Source organism: Marmota flaviventris, chromosome 9, assembly GCF_047511675.1.
Source record: "Marmota flaviventris isolate mMarFla1 chromosome 9, mMarFla1.hap1, whole genome shotgun sequence".
Taxonomy (NCBI): domain Eukaryota; kingdom Metazoa; phylum Chordata; class Mammalia; order Rodentia; family Sciuridae; genus Marmota; species Marmota flaviventris.
The window spans coordinates 128,804,407-128,823,283 of NC_092506.1; the positions used below are offsets into that span (position 1 = coordinate 128,804,407).

General features: G+C 37.8%; 1 long non-coding RNA gene across 1 annotated transcript; it reads right to left on the minus strand.

The window, feature by feature from the left end:
• Window positions 1–732: 732 nt before the first annotated feature.
• LOC139707154 (uncharacterized) lies at window positions 733–13,243 on the minus strand. Its single transcript, XR_011708689.1, has 3 exons — window positions 13,185–13,243; window positions 11,959–12,047; window positions 733–779 (listed from the first exon to the last, which is right to left on the minus strand). It is a non-coding gene; the product is annotated as an uncharacterized lncRNA (long non-coding RNA).
• Window positions 13,244–18,877: the final 5,634 nt, after the last annotated feature.

The window sequence follows — 18,877 nt, forward strand, 5'->3', positions numbered from 1 at the left end:
TGAAGACATATATGTACATATTATTTATAAAATGTGTTTATGAGTTATGTAATGAGGGTGCACAAGTCCAATACACAGTCTTTTTATTTTCTTGAATATTTTTTTGTTGTAGATGGACACAGTACCATTAGTAGTTTGTTTGTTGGCTTTTTAAAAATATTTATTTTTAGTTTGGGGCGGACACAACATCTTTGTTTGTATGTGGTGCTGAAGATCCAACCTGGGCTGCCCACATGCCCGGCGAGTGCACTATCGCTTGAGCCACATCCCCTCTAGGGTGGCTTTTTAATGGTGTGCTGGGTGTTCAACCCAGTACCTCACACATGCTAGGGAAGTTCTCTACCACTGATCCATAACCCTAGTTTCCAAAGTCCTTTACTTAATCTTTTTTTTTTTTTTTTTTTTTTGGGGGGGGGGGCGGGGAGTGTATGTGTGTAGTACAAGGGATTGAATCCATGGCCTTATATCAGCAAAACAAGCACTCTACTGACTAAGCTATATTTTCAGCCCTGATCTGTAGTTGGTTAACAATGACAATGGAGCAGCCTGTCATTCAGACTTTGATTTTGTGCCCACTTGGCTCAGGTTGGAGGCAGTGCCTGAAGCCTTGACCAATCAGTCTCTTAGGTGAGAACTGTCCAATCCTCAGGCAGCCGGTGATGAGGGGAAGGACTTCCACAATCTTCTGTTCCCTTGGTGTCTGGAGCCCGCCATTTTTTTAATCTTTTTGTAGGCTTCTGTCCTGGATCTGGAGCTCAGGTGTCTCTGCTATGCAGAATCTGAAAACAAACCACAGGGAGAATGCTGAGAACCCTGAAAGCCAGGAAATGGTAAGTGTGCCTTGCTACCTTGAGACTGGGTAGGAAGGTGGCTTAAAGCTGACAGGAGTGGCAATGGTGGAAACTGGGAGTTGTGGCTAGTGACTACTCATGGTCCTCTCCAGAGTCTTGTGGCCACAGGGTCACTCTGTGGAAGCTTAGCCTTCACCTCCCTCTGACTAGTCTAGCGAGGCTTAGATTGGCAGTTGAAAACCTAGGCATTTTGTTCCATAATTGTATGGTGTTTTCAGCTACTTTCTGAAGCCCTTTTTGAGCATCCATGTGCCATGAGTCCAGCATGTCCCAGATTGTGTGGTGAAGACTGGAATAATTATCAGGAGAGAACCCCAAATCCATTTTTTGTACTCCTGAATGAGAGAGGCTGCTGATTTAGGGCTTGTTACTCACGAGGGTTTGTTTGTTTATTTATTTAATTTATTTTTTTGTGTGTGAGTGAGCGTGTGTGTATGTGTGTGTGTGTGTGTGTGTGTGTGTTGTTTTCTTTTTGGTACCAGAAATTCAACCCAGAGGCATTCATCCACTGATTCCCATCCCGACCCCTTTTTTTATATTGTTATTTAGAGACAGGGTCCCTTTGAGTTTCTTAGGGTCTCATTAATTTGATGATGCTGGCTTTTAACTCATTCTCTTCATGAGTCCTGAGATTTTTAAATGTAGGGGAAGCAGTATCTCAAATCCAGAACAAAATTCTGAAATCCAGAACTTCAGCTGAGCTCTCCATAGGTCTCAGAATAAACCCCTAGTTTTCTATCTCTCTGTTCACATATCCAAAAATAGGATTCTCTGTTCACAGTGAATAAGTATAAAATAGAATAGATATTATAATGACCATGTAATCAGGATAATGGGCCTCACTCAACAACACCTGGAGTCTATCTGAAAGATATATTAATTGGCACCATCAAGGCCTATTTCAAATGTAAAAGACCTTGAAGCCCACTTGTGGGAACACCTTCAACAAATTCCTTTTTGAAGAAAAAATGATGGTCACTGAAAGGATGAAAGTGAACCCATATGGTAGTCAGGATGCCTTTTCCAAAGCCTATTCTAAATGCATTTTGCTCCATGTTCTGCCCAAAACCATCAGGAAACTTCTAAGATGGCACACTAAAATGAGTTTTTTTTTTTTTTCTTTCTGGTATCATTCCTCATACCACATGATGGGAGTTCTATTTCTTCTTGCTTAAATAGATTTTTTTCTTCAAAATTTATGAGACAAGCATCCAGATGCAATTGGCAAACTGAGAAATTTTGGTTCATCTCAAAACTCCACTTTCAGCATTATCAATCATTATTTTCTCATGTTTTATTTCAGATGTATGCATCATTTATAATGTTTTTCTTCAAGAACTGGAGGGAATTTTTTAAAAGATTTTAATTTATCATTCTCAGATTTTCACATGAGAAGAAACCAAAATAAAATTAGGTGATATTGAAAAGAATGAATATCTCCTAAGTGAGGTTTATGTGTCCCAATTAAAGATTTTTAAAAACTGTAATGGGTCCTCAATTGAGGGTTTATTTATTTATTTGTTTGTTTATTTATTGGCATATTTTATCTTAATTTTTATTCTACACAAGTAGTATTAACTTGATAAGACTGTGGATTTGAATAACCAATTACTTTACCAAAGCAATCTTCAAAGAATCCATATTTGTGTCCACTTTTAGTATTGTTAAGAGCAACAGAAAGGTCTACCTAAATTCAACCATGGGAAAAATAACATTGGACATGAAGGTGTAAAACTGATCAATCAAAAGTTAAAATTTTGGACTGGTGGTACAATTCAATGGTAAAGCATGTATGCATAGTGTTCAGGGTACTGGGTTACAACCTTAGCAACACACACACAAAATGCAGATGTTAAGGGGGGAAATGATATTAAAAATAAAGCAAAATGTTAAAATTATGTATCATTCTTCTACCTATATACACACTTAATAAAAAGCTACTCATGTTATAAGTTTCTCTCTTTAAAGTCACAAATCAGTAGATGGATTAAGATACATTGGACAATCTAGAAAATATCTACCTTCAGTCAGCAGGAAATGCTGGAGTACACTGAGCGTTAGCTCTGTCTTGAGCAAAGTACCTTATTTGGCACCAAATCCCTAATTGCCAGAATTACCCTCAGTAAAGAGGGGCTGCACATACCAGTAACCCTGAGTACTCTTCTCTAGCTGACCCTACCATAATGCCTTTGATCAGACAAATACAGACCTCTGTCATGCCAAAAGGAACTCCTCACACCACTGCTGTGATTGTCCCTCCAGGGCCAGAGGCTGGATTGATCTACACACCCTACAAATACCTTACACATTGGCATCAGCCACTTCAGTCCTTGAGTATCCTTTGAACCCAATGGTGTATGAGGTGCAGTGTCTACTAAAGTTTGAAGGCACAATATGTGTGTCCATCCTTTCCAAAGGATTGTGACTGAAGGTGGAGCTGACACTGTCAACTAACCTATGAACTTCTATCTCTGAACTCTTTGCCCAATAATGACCTGACCAGCCTGCCTGCTGATCACTTAAGTGATCATTGCCTTTGCTTGCCTGTGCTCAGTGCAGCAAGATGAGGGACTTGTTTGTTCATTTGTCTTACCATCTAGACAAACAAAATACAAATAAAACATTGTCTTCCAGCTCAGCTTTTTGTCCACCAACTCCACCCCTGTGTGGATGAAAGTGGTTCTAGAACCTGTACTGAATAATAGTAAGGTATTAGGGACCAAATCATTCCAAGCACTGATCATCTTTCAATGTCTACCCCAAGAGCCTGGTAGGAAGGCTTACCATGGGAGACATATGGCCCTTGACTACACAGTGACAGAGGGAGTAACAGTGAAAGACTTCTAGGAAACTTTTCTTCTCATAGCAAAGTCACACTCCTCTCTGAATGAACTGTGTGCTGATGCAACATTCATGAACTCGGTCAGGCAAGTCATTGGTGAAGTGATTTGAAAAGTATTCAAATTTCATGTACTGTTCAGTCACTACAGTGCCCTCCAAGGGCAGAGGTGCATTTTTAAAAATACATTTCCTCTCATATCTAAAGTATACGAAGATTATGCCATGAGAGAAAAACTTAAGAAGATGTTTTAAAAGTAATGCAAAGAACAAAAGTCCAAAAAACGATTTTTTAAAATTTCAGAGTTATTTAAGAGCTAAAATTTAAGAGTTATTGGGATAGAAGAAGGCATAGAGGACCAAATCACAGGAATATACAATCTATTCAATGAAATAATACCAGAAATCTTTCCAAACATGAGGAATAAATTGGAAATCCAAATTCAAGAAGCCTACAGGATGCCAAACATACAAAATCACAACAGATCCACATCAAGGCACAGTATAATGAAAATCCCAACATACAGAATAAGGAGAGAATTTTAAAAGCCACGAGAAAAAGGAATAAGACTACATATAGGGGAAAACCAATTGGAATAATGGCAGATTTTTCAACCCAGACCCTGAAAGCTAGAAGATCCTGGAACAACATATATCAAGCTCTGTAAGATAATTGGTGCCAATCAAGAATCTTGTATCCAGCAAAATTAAGCTTTAGATTTGAAAATGAAATAGAAACCTTCCATGATAAACAAAAGTTAAAAGTATTTATAACTAGACAACTGGTGCTACAAAACATCCTTGGCAAAATATTTCATGAAGAGGAAATGAAAAACAGCAATGAAAATCAACAGAGGGAGGTATGCAGTAAAGGAAAAAACTAATCAAAGAGGAAAACCAAGTCAAGTTAAATAACAGAAATAAACAAATATGGCTGGAAATACAAACCATGTCTCAATAGTAACCCTAAATGTTAATGGCTTATACTCAACAACAACAAAAAGATATGGGTTGCAGATTGGATAAAATAAAAGACCCAACAATATGCTGCCTGAAGGTAACTCATCTGATATGAAAAGACATATACAAACTGAAAGTAATAGGTTTGGAAAAATCATACCACTCACATGGACTGTGTAAGGAAGCAGGGGTTTCTATACTCATATCAAATAAAGTAGACTTCAAGTCAAAATTAATCAAAATGGATAAAGATTGACATTACATACTGCTCAAGGAATCCTACACCAATAAACCATAGCAATCATAAATATATTTGCCCCAAACCTTGGTGCAGCTATGATCATCAAACAAACTCTTTTCAAGTTCAAGAGTCAAATTGACCACAACACAATAATCTTGGTTGACTTTATCAGACCTCTCTCATCACTAGATAGATCTTCCAAACATAAGTTGAATAAAGAAACTATAGAACTCAATAACACAATCAATAACTTAGACTTATCTGACATATATAGAATATTTCAACCTGCACCAAGTGCATACACTTTCCTCTCAGCAGCACATGGATCCTTCTCTAAAATAGACCATATAATGTGCCACAAAGCAACTCTTAGCAAATACAAAAAGTTAGAGATACTACCATGCATTTTATTGGATCATAATGGAATGAAATTGGAAATCAACAACAAAATAAAAAACAAAATTTTCTCCATCACTTGGAGCCTAAACAATATGCTACTTAATGAACAATGGGTTCCAGAAGACATCACGGAGGAGATTAAAAAATTCTTATAAGTAAATGAGAACATAGACACAACATATCAAAATCTCTGGGACACTATGAAAGCAATGCTAAAAGGAAAATTCATTGCATGGACTTTATTTCTTAAAAAAAAAGTCAAAAAATATATGACCTCACCCTACATCTCAAAGACCTAGGAAAAGAAGAACAAATCAGTAGCAAAAGCAGAAGAAGACAAGAAATAATTAAAATTAGAGCTGGAATCAATGAAATAAAAAAAAAAGAACAATATAAAAATTGACAAAACAAAAAGTTGGTTCTTTGAAAAAATAAATAAAATTGATAGACCCTTAGCCACGCTAATGAAGAGAAGAGAGAGCTCAAATTACCAGCATACATGATGAAAAAGGTAATATCACAACTGACACTACAGAAATACAGAGGATCATTAGAAATTATTTTGAAATCTTAAACTCCAATAAAATCGAAGGCATTGAAGGCATTGACAGATTTCTTAAGTCATATGATCTTCCCAGATTGAGTCAGGAAGATATAAACAATTTAAACAGACCAATATCAAGTGAGAAAACAAAAGACGCCATCAGAGGCTTACCAACCACGAAAAGCCCAGGACCGGATGTTTACACAGGTGAGTTCTACAAGTCCTTTAAAGAAGAACTAATACCAACACTCTTCAATTTATTTCAGGATATAGTAAAATAGGCAGTCATTCCAAACTCATTTTATGACGCCAATATCACCCTGATCTCCAAACCAGGCAAAGACACATCAAAAAAGAAAACTTTAGACCAATATGTCTAATGAACATAGATGCAAATTTCTCAATAAAATTCTGGCAAATCTAATACAAAAAATTTGTGCACCATGATCAAGTGGGATTCATCCCAGGGATGCAAGTTTGGTTCAACATACAGAAATCAAAAACTATAACTCACCACATCAATAGACTTAAAGGTAAAAATCATATGGTCACCACAATAGACACAGAAAAAGCATTTGACAAAATACAACATCCAGTTAAGTTCAAAACACTAGAAAAACTAGGGATAACAGGAACATATCTCAACGTTTTAAAGGCTATCTATGCTAATCCTCAGGCCAACATCATTCTAAACAGACAAAAATTGAATGCATTCCCTCTAAAATCTGGAACAAGACAGGAATGCCCTCTCTCACCACTTCTATTCAACATAGTTCTTGAAACATTGGCCAGAGCAATTAGACAGATGAAAGAAATTAAAGGAATACACATAGGAAAAGAAGAACTTAAATTAGCACTATTTGCTGACAATATGATTCTATACCTAGAAGACCCCCAAAAACTCCACCAGAAAATTTCTAGAACTAGTAATTGAATTCATCAAAGTAGCAGTATATAAAATCAAAACCCATAAATCAAAGGCATTTCTGTATATCAGTGACAAATCCTCTGAGAAGGAAATGAGGAAAACTACCCCATTCACAATAACCTAAAAAATAAGATAATTGGGAATCAACTTAACAAAAGAGGTGAAAGATCTGTATAATAAAAACTACAGAAGCCTAAAGAGAGAAATCAAAGAAGACCTTAGAAGATGGAAAGATCTACCTTGTTCTTGGTTAGGCAGAATTAATATTATCAAAATGACTATACTACCAAAAGCACTATACATGTTTAATGCATTTCTCATCAAAATTCCAATGGCATTCCTCATAGAAATAGAAAAAGCAATCATGAAATTCATATGGAAAAATAGGAGACTCAGAATAGCTAAAGCAATCCTTAGCAGGATAAGTGAAGCAGGTGGCCTCACTATACCAGACCTTAAACTATACTACAGAGCAATAGTATCAAAAACAGCATGCTATTCACACCAAATCAGTCTTGTAGACCAATGATAGAGAATAGAGGACACAGAGAGTAACCCCCCAACTTACAATTATCTTATATTTTAAAAAGGTGCCAAAAACATGCACTGGAGAAAAGAGAGCATCTTCAAAAAATGGTACTAGGAAAACTGGAAACCCATATGCAACAATATGAAATTGAACCCTTATCTTTTACCTGCACAAGACTAAACTCAAAATGGATCAAGAACCTAGGAATGCAACCTGAAACTCTGTGCCTAATAGAATAAAAAAGTAGGCCCTAATCTTCATCATGTGGGATTAGGCCCAACTTCCTTAATAAGACTCCTATAGCACAAAAATTAAAAGCAAGAATCAATATATAGGATAGAATCAAACCAAAAAGTTTCTTGAAGCAAAAGAAACAATCTGTGAGGTGAACAGAGAGCTTACATCCTGGGAGCAAATTTTTACCCCTCACACATCAGATGGAGCACTAATCTCTAGGATATATAAAGAACTCAAAAAGCTAAGCACAAAAAAACAAAACAAAACAAAACAGAAACTCAAAAAACCCAATCAACACATGGGCCAAGGACTTGAAAAAAACACTTCTCAGAAGAGGATATACAATCAATCAAGAAATATATTTTAAAAATGCTCATCATCTATAGCAATTAGAGAAATGCAAATCAAAACTACTTTAAGTTTGGGCTGGGGATGTGGCTCAAGTGGTAGCACGCTCGCCTGGCATGCGTGCGGCCTGGGTTCAATTCTCAGCACCACAAACAAACAAAGATGTTGTGTCCACTGAAATATATATATAAATTCTCTCTCTCTCTCTCTCTCTCTCTCAAAAAAAAAAAAAAAAAAAAAACTGCTCTAAGTTATTATCTCACTCCAGTCAGAATGACAGCTATTATGAAGACAAACAACAAAAATGTTGGCGAGGATGTGGAGAAAAATCTACACTCATACATTCCTGGTTGGACTGCAAATTTTTGCAGCCAATATGGAAAGCAGTATGGAGATTCTTTGGAAATCTGGGAATGGAACCACCATTTGACTCAGGTATCCCTTCTCCTTGGACTATACCCAAAGGAATTAAAAACAGCATACAACAGGGACACAGCCACATCAATGTTTATAGCAGCACAATTCACAATAGCTAAACAGTGGAGCCAACCTAGATGCCCTTCAGTGGATGAATGGATTTAAAAATGTGGCACATATACACAATATAATTTTATTCAGCAATAAGAGAGAATAAAATCATGGCATTTGCAGGTAAATGAATGGCACTGGAGAAGATAATGCTAAGTGAAATTAGCCAATCCACAAAAAAATGCCAAATGTTTTCTCTGATACAAGGAGGCTGACTCATAGTGGGATAGGGAGGGGATGGGATGATTAGATGAATTCTAGATAGGAAAGAGGAGTGGGAGGTAAAGGGAGGGGCAGGGGATTAGAAAGGATGGTGGAATGTGATGGGCATCATTATTCAAAGTACATGTATGAAGACTTGAATTGGGGGTCAACATACTTTATATGCAACCTGAGATATGAAAAAATTGTGGTATATATGTGGGATAAGAATTGTAATGCAAAAACCCCAGAAAGTAATTGTGTTAAGGCATGAATTAGTGTGAACATACTTAATATACAAAGGTATGAAAAATTGTGCTCTATATGTGTAATAAGAATTGGAATATATTCCACTGTTGTATATATGTAAATATATAAAATCAATAAAAAATTCATATGCCATTCTCACTACAGAGCCCTTCCAAGGGCAGCAGTTGCATTTTTTAAAAAAATTTCCTCTCATATATGAAGTATTAGAAGATTGTGCCATGAGAGAAAAACTTAAAAAGTTTTAAAAGTAATGCAAAGAACAATGCTGCAACACTATTTTTTAAAAGATGGATACTTGATTTAAAATTATTGAACCTGTATTTTATATCTCCTTATTAAAATTTTGAGAACAAGATACAATCATTCTGTGTCACATTACTAGGCAAACTGTTGAAGTACTGTTTTAAACCTCCCTGTATATAAAATTATCATGAAGGATGTAAAACCCATAATTTCCTTTTTTGCTGTATGCATGTAATGAAATTGTAGATAGAAGTGTATTGCATTAAAAATGAACAAAAACTAGACACTTTTACTATACAAGACTGCTGATGAAGAAATGTGTTTGTGTGTGTGTGCATGTGTGTGAGTGTGTGTGTGAAAGAAGATATCACAGGGACAAATGAGTTGTGGCTTTGAATTACATGATGTGTGCCACATGACCTTAATGCAAATTTGCCAAATTTGATACTGTAAAAAAATTGATAACTGTTCTAATATCTGAGTAGTAAGTTTTTAAAAAGTTTTTAAAAACATGTCATCATGGACTAATTTTGGTTGTTACAGTCATCAATGTCAACCCAAAAAATTCAGAGGTAAAAATTATGTGTGATCGAAACACCAGTTGACAGACAAACTTAGAGCTTTATTCTATTCAGAGAAGGCAGATGCATTGGAAATCTTTATTTTTTTTAATACTGGAGATAATTGTATACCTATCAAAGTTTTTACAAATATGATATTTTTTAATTTACATTCTGGACAACAGTGGTCAGAAGAATCATCAGTCGGCACCTTCATGGTGACCTCTCCATCACCTTGTCTCACTTGAACTGTTTTAATTTTATGCTCTGCAGTAGTCAATTATTTGTATTCAGCTAGTTCTCCTTTAATGTGCCACTGCTCTGTCTTTGTGTTACACATTCTGTTGTTTTGATTTATTTACAATACATGCTGTGCCATTATGATTTTAACTTTGTTGTGTTGGTTGAATAACTTGTAATACTTAAATGCTTGAGGTCACAGTGAAAAACCATACCAGTATTTCTTTCAGCTCCATTTCAAATATAATTAACCTGAATATTTTGGATGTTTATCAAAGATCTTTTATGAGGAAAGTAAATTTATGAAATAATAGATGTGTAACATATATGAGTAATGTTGGCTTTGAACAAATTTTGAAAACTTAGTTGACAAAATATTGGATCACCTGAAAAGAAGCATGAATTTTGAAATCTGAATGCCTTGGTTCTCAGTATTATCATTCTTTTTTCATATATATATATATATATATATATATATATATATATATATATATATATAAATTATCAATGGACCTTTATTTATTTATATGAGGTGCTGAGAATCAAACCCAGTGCCTCACATATGCGAGGTGAGTGCTCTACCATTGAGCTACAACACAACACCATCATTATTTTTTTTAAAAAATATATATTTTTAGTTGTAAATGGACTCAATGCCTTTATATATTTTGTTTATTACATGTGGTGCTTAGGATCAAACCCATGGCCTCACATGTGTGAGGTAAGTACTCTACTAATTAGCCACAACCCCAGTCCCTGTATTATCATTCTTTATTGAATTTATTTCTTATTAAAGTATATAGTTTTTAAGACATTTTTTACAGTATTATGTAACTTTTAGCATGGTTAGATTAGAGTGATGCTCATATGTTACCATAGAGCAGACATTTATATTTTGTCTAGACTTTATTATATCAGTAGTTTTCATGCAATATATATATATATATATATATATATATATATATATATATATATATATATATACAGCAAGCAACCTATTTCCAATGAGAAACATGTCAGTTAATGTATTTAAAGCCATCATTACAAGTTTGTAATGTATGTTTTCCAACTTGTTTTATATGTATGTGATATATTACAAAAAATATTGTTCTTAATTGAAAAAAGGATATAAAATGTAAAACCACAATTTTTCATAAATGAATATTGCCAATTGTTTCCCAGCCCTTTCTTATATTGGGTGTTTTGACTTGAGATTCAGTTAGCTAATGAATGGATAAATTAATTAAACACTTATGAAATTTAGTTGGGATTTAACTTAGCTTGTAATTTAATTATTTGTTTCTTTATTGCATCCATTCACCCACATCAATAATTTAGTGAATGTTATAATACCAATCTAAAAAACAACCAAAAAAGCAAACTGAGGGGAATGGGAGGAGAGGAGTGATGGTGATGGAAGTTACCAGGTAAAATCTTTGTAATTAATCAAGATCTGCCTCAGGAACATATTACTCTTTTAGTGTGTGTGTTTTTAAAATTTGTTTTAATTAGTTAAACATGACAGTACAATGATCTTGACATATCACATTTTTGAATAAGATGGGGTATAATTTCTCATTTTTCTGAGTGTACAGGTTGCAGAATCATATTGGTCATGCAGTCATGTATATACATACAGCAATACTAATGTCTATTTTATTCTGCTGACCTTCCTTTCCCTCCTTCCCCTCCCCTCCCCTCCCATCAGTTCTCTCTACCCAATCTAATGTGACACACTTCTTTTTTTCCCTCACATCATCATACATGTATTCTGTATAACGATGAGGGTCTCCTTCCATCTTCTGTGCAATTCCACTTCTCCCTCACTTTCCCTCCCACCTCTCTTCCCAAGTGTGTTTTATTTTACAGAATGAATTTAAAAAGCAACTGTTACCAAGTAAATATAATTTAATATAAAAATTTAACATGAAGTACTAATATTAAAATTATTAAACAAAGAACATATAAGTCTGCAAATTCCATACAATATAGACAGTTATGTCTTTGGAAACGAGAAACAAGCTCCTGCTCCGAGTCTTACAGGTTAATTTCAGCTGCTGTGCACTGCAGGTATCATCTCTCCTGTGTCCCAGGGCCAAAATCTCTGCTCTCCCAGGTGTCTTATGGGGTCTATAAAACAGAACAAGGTAAAAAGGTCACTTGGGATGAGTTGCTGGCCACAGAGAGTGGCCAGGACCACAATTGTCCTCAGGAAATGCAAGATGAACTTGGGCCCTGATCTCTCCTGGGGTCTGGGCAGGGAGCACTGAGGCTGGTATGCTGCCCTCAGCTGAGGGTGTTGTCTGTGGGAAGAGTGTCTATGAATGTCCTCAGGAGGAAATTCTCATGGATATTCACCTTCAGAACCTTCTGAGGCTGCTTCCCTAGAGAGTGAACATGAGGCAATGGAAGAGTTCTCTAAGACATTTGGGTGTAAGGGCTGAGTATCATACATCTGGGACCCTGAAGAGCAGCATCTGTGATGACACAGAGTGGAGCAAGGACCCTGGCTCCTCCAGCCCTACTCTCTGTAGTGCCATTCCTCAGAGAGCTTCCTGCACTGATTTTAACCAAATTGCACCTTCCCTTGCATGGCCATGGTCACATGCAACTATGGAACCTTCAGTGCTCTAATTGATTCTTATGGATTGCAAAAAAGTGCAACAAAGAAACTTAAGAAAGCAAAGGAGAATATGTGGACTGATTTGACCTCTGCTCTCCTTCCCATTCTTTCCAGACTCACATTTCCTCTTCCTAAACTGCTTTATCGCATTTGTTGCATTGAGCCCACATATTAAAACAGGAGAGTGCCCCTGGAAACAATTCATGTTAGGGTACCTACATTCCAATTGTGTAATCTTGACCTAGGAAAGGAAGGATACATTCATGCATGCTCAGAGCCAGCAAAGGCAGGAGAACCCAGCTATTCAGTGGTCAGTAAAACAGAACCAGATTGTTTGTGTCTCATGTATCAGGCAACAACTCAGTATTTCTGATGCTCCCTACAACTCAAACTCAGTGTATGGGTATGCAGTATTACTCAGCATGATTCAGTGGTATTGCCTGTGGTAAAAAAAGTAGAGAAAGACTAAGAATGTTAGTGCAGAGAGATTTAACAGACATTGAAGGTCCAAGGACCTCAAAGATCTGGATGAGGAAAGCACCTTTAGAAAAGTCATAAAATGTGGGAAAGATGAAACATGGAAAATCTACAGAGTCTTTACATAAGAAAGAATAATTAAGAGAAACCAATAGAAAATCAATTACTTGCAGATTTCTTGTCCTTTTTTCCTCCTCCTCATCCTCTGAATCACTTTTTATGTTTTCTCTGTGGACCATGGCCGTGATGGTGATGATGTGGCCTTAGAAAAAGGAAAGGCAGAGTTAAAGTCAAGGTGAGAACTTAAGTTGCTCCTGCTCCTGGTGTTCTATAACCCACAGTCAAAGCTCTCCATTCTTTCTCTTGTCTGCATTCCTGTCTCCTGGCCTCCATCACCTCACCTCTGCAATGAGAAATAGATCTAGCATCCCAAGAGCTCTTTTCCAGTTCACATTCTGCCATTGTACTTGGTAGGGATTCTGTGTCATCCTTTTACTCCAAGAGGCAGCCAGAGTCTCCCTGATTTTCTGGACTTAGGCCTCTTAAATACAAGCAAATTCAGATTTTCCTCCTAGTCCCAGGGCTTGGGAATTAGATGAAGACTGGAGGTTAGAAACATGTTCAAGGAGGAACTTCTCCCCACTCTTTTACAGGAGAACACAGTGGCCTGTCCAGGGAGCACAGAAACAATTTTCTTTAAGTTGCCCACATTTGGGAGTTCATTTTCAACCAGAAATAGACAAAACACAGAAGAGAAAGTACTGCTCTAAAAGGATAACAATCAGAGGGGAATTGTGACTTCTTACTCACTGCTTATCACTAGTGAGAGCTTCAATTACAGGTTTGCAAAGTGCTTCTAAGAAAGTATGTCCCACTAGATTCTTTCCATTGTGGGTCAAACCTAAAGTGCAGATCTTATTTCTTTCATGCACAATGCCAAAAAATAATCAATAATGAAAGCCAAGCTACTTGATGTTTATTAGAGGCAAATTTAGGACAGAATGGGACTTAACATGGAAGATTGTGTTTACCTGGCAAAGCAAAAGTTGTCTTCTTATGAACAGGATGTCAGAAGGTCTACTAACTCTTCTTTTATGAAAATAATACATATTTCTGGTTTTTTTTTTTTCTATTTTATTCCCATTGCTCATTTCCCACATGAGTAGGTGAACTCAAATCTTACCATGAAACCTTTCCCATTTTGTCATACCCCAAGGGCTGTTCCTACCTGCAGGCACTTCCTCATCACAGCTTGAATCATAATCTTTGCTCCATGTCCAACCTTTAGAGACACAGACACCATCAACACAGTTACTTAAGATTGACTCATTCTTTCTTCTACACAACTAAGCTTATGATGGTTGCTAGGGTTGGATGTTTTTTTTATCCCAAAATGGATTGTGTGATTGAGGCTTGGTCCTCAGTATGGCCACAATGAGATTTGTGAAATCTGTGTGAGGAAGGGTCTGCTTGGAGGTGTTGAGGACATTTGATGGTATGAGAGTCAGAAGTAAGAATATAGATTTCTCAAACCCTTGTTAGATCCTGTTATATAAGAAGAGCAAATGAATCAACTGATCCCTGCTGGATTCGTGTCTCCCCATGTGATGTCTCTCTCCTACACCTGCATCCCTGCTGACACCACCAATCATGCAATGCAGCTAAGAGGGTATTCACTAAAGCCAAGTGTTTGCCAGTGCCATGCTCTTGTATCTCCAGAACTGTAAGCTAAACACACCCACCTGTATAATTTATTCAATTTCTGGGTTTCGTTTTTGGAAAGAAAAATATAGTGATACTAATATTAATAGTCAGGATCATCTTCATCTCTGTTCTGGGTTCTCAGACCCTCTCTGAGTTCTGGGGAGTCAGAGGCCTCAAACAGGATGCTGCAAACAATTGCAAACCTTCTAATGAGAGAGTGGAGCTGTAAGGAGTCAAATTTTAACTACTTTCTTCCATTGGAACATTATCCCTCTCTCGTTGAAACAGACCAAGCTGACATGCAAACTGTGATGCCAACAGTTTCAGGAATATAAACTCACAGAACATACACTGTGCCATCATCAGAGCAGCGGCCCAGAAGAGAATGGCAATGTTCTCTGCTTTATGAACATGGGTCTACTGGCCACTTTGAAAGTTTTGTATTAAAATTAAAATAAAATTAAAAATACTGTTATTTTGGATGGCCAAGACCAGGAGTTCAAAGATGAAGCAGACAAGAATTTCCTTCCTCTGGGTTTCCTTGGACAGCAGTTTGCTAGAATGTTCTCACTCCTCATAATCCTCATTTATAAGTAGACTGTGGAGTCAGATTGTTAGCATGTTCTCACTCCTCATACTCCTGATTTATAAGTAGACTGTGGTGTCATGCAAAAGTGAAAAGTGCCAGGAACTCTCTGAGGGCCTGAGGAATCGACATAAACAAAGTCAACATTAAGATCCAGATGGCTCCCCTCAAAGTCAAGCATATCCCACCTAGAGCTCATAAGAAATGTGTGTGAAAAGCTTGGACACAATGCTATCTTCTTAACTTCCCTACTGATTCTGGCTGGTCCTGGTCAGATCCCAGGTGGATACCTGGTTCATTGTAGAGCCTCACATGCTGAACAAGTGAGATCTTAGCACAGAGTTGCATTTATCAAATGATGTCGTGGACTAAGATGAAGACACTCTGCTCAGGGAGGAGTTCAGGAATGAGAAGGAATGATGACCACAGTGGTTCTACCCTCACAGTGACAAGTCAGTGTCAGTATCCATGTATGTATGAATAGAAGGACCTAGACAGCATTTGAGACTGACTGTATGAAGACCTATCATATACACTGTCAATGTGATATCCTGCAGGCCACACAGGGGGCAGCACAGACCTAAAATAGGGATCGGACACCACTGCTGTGCTGAGCTGGACCTTCACTAGAGCCCACCTTTTGCTCTGTAACTAGATGAGCTGCAATTGTGCTGATCAGGACCCATGAAAATCCATCCAGTTAAAACATGTTTCTACAGAGTAGTGTCTACAAAAAGATCCAATAAGGTAGCTTTCAGTGTCAGTTGGATCATGCAAAGTAAGACCTTCCTTAGCTACAGTAATCTCTGGTCTGTGCATCTCCTCTGTCTCAGATGCCCACCATAAGTGAGCATAGTGCATTGGTGGACCTGAGGGTCACTGTTAAGGATTGGCCCTGTCCAGAGACTTGTGCCTAGAATGGGGATTGGAAGATGAATTCTGACACCTCTCACAAAAAATGTATATGAACATGAAAATTTTTCATGAGTGAAGTGTTGTGAACAATCACATGCACTGATTAAATATAGGACCTACTGACAGGTGAGGTTTGCTATTAAATGAAGTTGCTACTGGTGCAGTGACAGGAATGAAATGGAGCTTTTTCTTTATAGAGTGCTGTGAAAATTTTCTGGGTTTTGATGGGATATGTTTTGCATGTTAATTGAGGGATTGGTGTGCAATGAACTGCACACATGGAGAGTTTACAGTTTGATCTATTTACACATATACAAAATCATGATCTAATGGAGATGGTTTTTTTGTTTAAACATGTGGACATTGGCATGTTGGCATGTATATATCCAGAGAAACAAACAAATGCGCAAAAATGAACACAAAGTCACACTCAGAATCATGTTGCATGAATGCACACAGAGACACATGTATAAAACTCTCATTGACCTAACCACTTTGCTCAACTCACACAGGTGCTTCAAGGAAATATGCAGAATGGCCATAGATTTTTTTTTAATCAATTTAGACCACAAACCCCTCACTTCTCATTCTCAAGGAGGTAGTGGAATCACTGAGACTCTGCACTCAAAAGGAAGGAAGACTCTCTGACCCTTGGCATCATCTACATTTTGCAACAGGAAGAGAGTGAGGCCAGGATACATACCAATTATGGATCCTCTTGAATCCTCCTGTAAATACAGAAAAGGAGTCACTATGAAGATCAAGCCATGCTCTGTCCTGTGTGCACAAGTCTTTTGTTTACTTGGTGACATTAGAATATCCAATGAGAATGTGGTGTTGAGAGCCACAGCCGAAGGGGCCCCAGCAAACTTCCAGCTGCCGGCTGATGATTGGCTCACAGCGGCCCCAGCAACATCTAGCTGATTGGCTCCTCTGCAGTGATGCTCATTGGGCTATTTCCCTGCCCTTTCAGACCACGGAGCTGCTCATTGGGGGACTTTTTTGGCTCCGCCCACGTGACCCAGCCAATCGGCCTCAAGAGCAGGAGGATTGGGGGAGGTGGAGAGAAGCTTGTGTTGGAGAGAGAGGCTTGTGGAAAGCCGGTGGTGGCAGTTGAGGCTCTGAGGGTTTTTCCTGAGAGTCTGTTTTGTTTGGCGTGTGTGGTTCTAAAAATAAAGTTAGTTTCTTTTGACAAGTGGCTCCTGATTGTGCCCAGCCAGACTGCAGCATTTGGTGGCTCGCACGGGGAGCGACTGAGGGTAAGTGAAACTGCTTGCCCCTGAGGGCAGGGCGAGAGGATGGGTAGCCATTTTAAGATTCCTCTTTTATTTTGCTTCACTTTTGTTTTAAGTTGCCTGTCCCTGGAGATGAGTGAGACAGAAGAAAAACCGCTCACATCTGAGGAAAAACTATTTACGTCTGAGGAACAGATAGGGAGAAAGGACGGATGCACGTGTCAGGAGGATAGAAAGGCTATAATGACTTTTTGTTGTTCCCTTTTTATTTCATTCTGTCTCGGTTTTGTTTGGCGTCATCTTGTTGGGTTGTATTATAGTAGAAATAAGGGATCAGAAATTAGTAAAAAACAAACTGAAAGAGTGTTAAGTAAATTGTTAGAGGAAGGAGGCATCTCAGTAAAATCAAGAACAGTCAGGGCATAGGTTGATACAATACAAAAATGTAGCCCATGGCTTTTTAAGGAGGAGTTGTTAAATATATCACAATGGAACCATCATAGTGAAGATTTAAAAAGAATAGAAAAGAAAAGCCCAGGGACTCTGCCAGTTGGCACATTGCCATTGTGGACGTTCATATCTTGTTTGCTTAGTCCAAAGCCTTCAGTTCAGACAATGGTACAGGAAGGAGAAGACATAATGATTCAAGTAAAAGAGAAGGTCTCTCAAGGTAGTCAGACAGAGGAAAAGATTCAAGTAAAAGAGAAGGCCTCTCAAGCTAGTCAGACAGAGAAAGAAAGTGTAAAACAGAAAAAGCCATCAGGGGGAAAGTTACAACAGGAGACTGCTACTAACACCTTTCTATCACCAGAGGGTGTAAGTGTCCAACCAACAGCACCACCTCTACAGGAGACTGCCGCTAACACCTTTCTATCACCAGAGGACGTAAATGTCCAACTAACAAGGCCACCTCCATATGCTGGGAGGTCCCCAACCCCCGCAGTTGATAGTTGGGATCCTGAGACAAGATCTCAAATATTAACATGCCCTGTATTTGAGGCAGGAGGGCAGCGATTTTACCATGTTTTAAATTTCAAAACAGTGAAGCAGCTAAAAGAGGCTGTAACAACCTATGGTCCTCAAGCACCCTTCACTGTAAGCATGGTCGAATCCATTAACAACTTGAACATGACGCCAGCAGATTGGGCTAATATGTGTAAAGCTGTGCTAAATGGAGGACAATACCTGTTATGGAAGGTTGCCAATGAGGAATTTTGCAAGGAGACGGCTAGGCGAAATGCAGCAGCTGGTTATCCTCAGAGAAATCTAGATATGTTGTTAGGAAAGGGACCTTATGAGGATCAGCAGCAACAAATTGCATATGATCCTGGTGTATATGCACAAATTGCTGTAGATGCAATTAAGGCATGGAAGACTTTACAAGGACATGGAGGTTTACAAGGTCAATTATCTAAGGTAA